At 47.2% G+C, this 5000-nt stretch overlaps 1 protein-coding gene across 5 annotated transcripts in view; it reads right to left on the bottom strand.

The window, feature by feature from the left end:
- mbnl1 (muscleblind-like splicing regulator 1) overlaps positions 1-168 on the bottom strand; it is a 64823-nt gene extending 64655 nt beyond the window's left edge. For all 5 annotated transcript variants that reach the window (XM_079488973.1, XM_079488974.1, XM_079488975.1 and 2 more), the window contains exon 1: positions 1-168. This exon is cut by the window's left edge and continues 374 nt beyond it. The gene's annotated coding sequence lies outside the window, so the exon portion shown is untranslated.
- Between the last annotated feature and the right edge of the window lie 4832 nt (positions 169-5000).

The following is a 5000-nucleotide window of genomic DNA, read 5'->3' as shown; positions in this document are numbered from 1 at the left end:
CGTCTCCCCCTCCCCTGCTCTCTCTCTCTCTGTAGTGACTGAGCTGTGCTGTGCCGTGCTGTGCTGTGCTATCCTGTGCCGGGCTGGGCTGCCTGCGCGCGCGTGTGTGTGTGTGTGTGTGTGTCTCTCTGGACTCCCCAGCCTCTGGATCGTCTGCAGCCTGCAGGAGAGCAGTGCTCGCTGGGCGGCAGTAGCAACAGCTGTGGACGTAGAGGAGGAGGAGGAGGAGTGGAGGACAGGAGAGGAGAACGAGGCAAAGGAGGAGGCGGAGGAGGAGGAGGGGGGGGGGACTCTGACTGCACTGGGCATACAGATCCTGCAGTCTCCCCCGCAGAGCCCCCCACCCCTCCCTCCTTTACTGAGGGCTGTGGCCACGCCCCCTAAAACAACACCAGGAAGTGCTGGCTCAGTTACAGCAACACTGGCCTTCCCTATATCCAGTCAGGCCGACGGAGGAGAGAGAGAAAACACAGAGGGAGGGTGGAATGGGAAAAATAGAGCAAAGACAAGGGAAAGAAACTGGGCAGATTCCGAAAAAAGAAAGTGGAGAGGGAAAAAAAAGAGAGAAACAAGGAATGAAGGGAGGGTTAGATGTATCAGAAAGTACCAGCGAAGACGGGGCGGAACGTAGGAAGAGGAAAAATGAGGGAGGAGAGTGAAAGAAATGGGCGATGAGAAGGAGAGACATGGCAGTGGGGGAAGTTGGAAAGAATCAAAAGATTTAGGGGAGTGAAGGAAATAATTATGGAAAAATTTACAGGGAGCTTGTGACAGATTACGTCTGGCTTCTCTCTCTATCTCCTCTCTCTCTCTCTCTCTCTCTCTCTCTCTCTCTCTCTCTCTCTGTTTTTCTGCTGTGGCATGCAACCCTCAGACACCTTGGCTCACACACACACACACACACACACACACACACACACACACACACACACACACACACACACACACACACCACACACACACACACACACACACACCCTGCCCACATAGTGGAATGTATATATACTGTATACATAAACATACAACTATATATAATATGGAAAGATGTTGGCCAGTGCAATTTGCAATTACAGCTGCAGGTCAATGCTAGTAGATAAAAGCTAAGTGGGACCACATTGAGAAGGAGTACTGCCTGCTTCTGTCTCAGGGTTCACTGTCTCCAGACGACCCCCCCCCCCCATTCTGAGGAAAAGACACATGAGCTGGGGGAACTGGCGGGTGCTAGATTTGGACCTGATGCCGCAATATCCGGTAGCCATGGAGATAGTGGCCTTGGCATCCATGAGGATCGAGTCAGATTGTGAGCTGCATGCTAAAGCCAATTTGTTGCTCCTGTCGTTGATCTGATCACGTTGTCTTCACACTATAATATGACAGGTTTATTTATTGGAGACTGAGATCATAGTTAGGAAGCAACACATTGCCATACTGCTGCTCGTTTAACAACTTGTGAAACAGGCAGGAAGAGACACTTTGCTCTGTTGTTCCAATGACATCACACGCTAAAAATAAAATTTCAATTCACTGCACCGGCTCTACTGCCACAGTTCTGACCCGTATTGAAGAGCATATCTTGTTTATGTTTAACCCTGATTACCAGAGGATATATACAGTAATGACTCTTAGCACATCACATCAATTCTTCTTATTGAGTTATAGAGAGTCACAGTCCCGACCCCTTTCATGATGTCCCGAGTGGCCCGAAAGACAATTTCCCATTCATTCTTCTCATAGACGTTTCAGAAAGTATTAATTTAAAGACCTTTTAAGCCTCGGACAAAGCCAACTCGGATCGTGAGAACTCATGACAATAAACAATTTTTTTTGGGGCCGAACAAATAATTAGAAAGAAGAAAAACAACAAAAAAAGTGTTGTACCCTGCCCTTTTTGAGTGGTGCAACCACTCCTATAGACAGCTATGTGTGTGGCTGGGTCTGTCCCTGGCTGTGTCCAAGCACGAAAATAGTGTTATAGCGTTTGTTCACCACCAAGTGTCACCGTTGCACAGCCTAACACACAGACACACACAGGCCAGGGAGGAGGGCTTGTACAGTACAGTACAGTACAGTACAGTACAGTACAGTACAGTACAGTACAGTACAGTACAGTACAGTACAGTACAGTACAGTACAGTACAGTACAGCACCACTCACTTCAGACAAGTCTTTCTAATTATTTGTTCGGCCCAAAAGATTGTGTTTATTGTCATGAGTTGTCACGATCCAAGTTGGCTTTGTCGAGGCCTAAAGGTCTTAAATAATTTCTGACACGTCTATGGGAAAAATTGGAATTGGAAAGAATTGGAAGAATTGGAAATTGTCTTCCGGGCCGCTCGTCGGACTCTAAGTTAAGAATGAATGTGCATTGTTGAAACAAGACTTAACAAAGATACAGGCTATTCTCTAAAGTTCTAACTAGATATGAGAAAGCTGGACAAATTACACAAATTCTCAGATATCTTCACTGGCTTCTAGACGAGCATCTATAGGAGGGTGTGTGAGTGTGTGAGTGAGTGAGTGAGTGAGTGAGTGAGCGAGCGAGCGAGAGAGTGAGTGAGTGAGAGAGAGAGCGAGCGAGCGAGCGAGTGAGAGAGTGAGAGAGTGAGTGAGTGAGTGAGTGAGTGAGTGAGTGAGTGAGTGAGTGAGCGAGCGAGCGAGCGAGTGAGTGAGTGAGAGAGTGAGTGAGTGAGTGAGTGAGTGAGTGAGTGAGTGAGTGAGCGAGTGAGTGAGTGAGTGAGTGAGTGAGTGAGTGAGTGAGTGAGCGAGTGAGTGAGTGAGTGAGTGATTGAGCGAGCACAAGCGTGCGTGCGTGCGTGCGTGCGTGCGTGCGTGCGTGCGTGCCTGCGTGCGTGCGTGCATGCAGTGACCTGACCCCCACCACACCAGTAGTCATGCGGAAGTGTTTCTGCGCTAATCTGAAACACAGCCATCTTTGTTGTGCCCAGCGGACTTATTGTCCACAGGAGGTGATGTCAACCTCTCTCTATATGCTCGGATCGAACTCGGCACTGCGTGCGTGCGTGCGTGCGTGCGTGCGTGCGTGCGTGCGTGCGTGCGTGCGTGCGTGCCTGTCTGAAGCTAATCTCGCAAACCACTAGACACATCAGGGCCAAATATGTTTAATTTTGTGAATTCATAATCTCAATTCCATCATTCCATATTTGGTCAAGACTGACATAATCAGCTGGACCTTAGAGTGCAACAGAGCAACCCATGTTGATCAAATATTGATCGTCTTTACATCACTCAATGGTTTGTGCTAAGGCTAAATTAACTTGCCTTGCCTTAAAAATGACTTGAAATACATAGAGATCAATATTGCTAGCTCATTTTCCAGCAGTCTGCAGCGCTATGCAGCGCTCTCAAATGCAGAGCTGGTGATAAGTCAGCTCAAATTCACACAGCTCGCCCCCTTAAACCCTGGGTGACAATGTGAGCCCCAGCTGTAGCGCTTACACTTTACCTAGATGATGGTCTCAAAATGTCACGCAATAAAAGAACACAGAGTGCTTCTTAAATTAAACCAAATAAATAAATAAAGGTGTCAAATTTTGGTTTCCAAGTAGACGGTAAAGCACAAGCAGTGCCGAGTTCGATCCGTTTTACATCAAGCATATAGAGAGAGGTTGACATCACCTCCTGTGGAAAATAAGCCCGCTGGGCACAACAAAGATGGCTGTGTTTCAGATTAGCGCAGAAACACTTCCGCATGACTACTGGTGTGGTGGGGGTCAGGTCACTGCGACCCCCCAAAACCAGCTTTGACCCCTAAACGGAGAAACAAGGTGATTGATGTTGCTCTCCGGACTCCAAGGGGAGACACACAAACAACACACCCAAAGATCTGGGCTCGCTGTGAAACTCAGACATTGACGTGGAATTTCCCCTCTTTTTTACGCTGCTGACATCACACCAGTGGTTCTCGCTCTCTCTCTCTCTCTCGCTCTCTCTCTCTCTCTCTCTCTCTCTCTTTTCTGCCAGACCTTATTTCCTACTCATAGTAACTCATGGTTTGATACCTCAGTGCTTCTAGCATCTCTTCACTCTCTCTCATATTTCCCTTCCTTGATATGGTTCCCCTAACGAACCACAACCGCTGGTCTATTTGTCACCAACCACAGTGCTGTATTAGTTTAGTCTAATTAAGGGCATGAGTGAATGTACTGAAAAGCTTCACAGTTACCAGATGGTTTACTCCTCCGGCTTCATAAGTGGTGTCATTCCATATATTGTATGATTAAATGCTAAAACAGAAGCCACTTCATAGGGAACATATTTTATAGACTTATGTTTTTGTGAAATTTTTCTTGTTTTTACTTTACTCGCTATTCGCCTTGTCCCTGGTCAATAAGATGGCAGCGTGACAAAGATCAGTGGGCTGATCACAGGGCTGTGTTTCAGTATGAGGAGAGAGCATGCAACAGGACGCGGTGAGAAAACTGTTTTTCGAAACCAGCAGGCGGTCACACAGATGAACGTTAACTGATAGAGAACAGGAAGAGGTGTGTGTGTGTGCACATGTGCGCATGTGCGTGTGTGTGTGTGTGTGTGTGTGTGTGTGTGTGTGTGTGTGTGTGTGTGTGTGGTTGAAAAAGCACCTCAGCGATCTCAAAAAATGTATACGACAAATCTCACTTCATGGGGAAGCTGAGAACATTCTAGAACAGACTCCTCAAAATAGCCAACTTTCATTTTCTCATTGACGACTCATTGAGTAGAACGCCACAGTTGTGTCTAACCTCCCCTCTCTTTTAGCCCATTTAAATCCTCCGCCTCATCCTCTTCCTCTCAGTTATTTTCTCTCCGACTTCCTTGGTTGAAGAACACGTCTCTACCCTAAGCCATCTCTATAGTCTCAGCGTTTGACTATTTCCCAGCCTTCTGCAAATGACACTGGCTGGCTGATGTGAACTCTCACTCTACTGAGGAAATGTCCCAGAGCCTTTATGAGCCAAGCGCTGACGGCCCATCTATCACCAAGGCCACAGATACACATTACA

The sequence above is a fragment of the Electrona antarctica genome, assembly GCF_951216825.1.
Source record: "Electrona antarctica genome assembly, chromosome: 19".
In the NCBI taxonomy this organism is placed as follows: Eukaryota; Metazoa; Chordata; class Actinopteri; order Myctophiformes; family Myctophidae; genus Electrona; species Electrona antarctica.
This window is presented reverse-complemented; position numbering and strand designations above follow the sequence as displayed.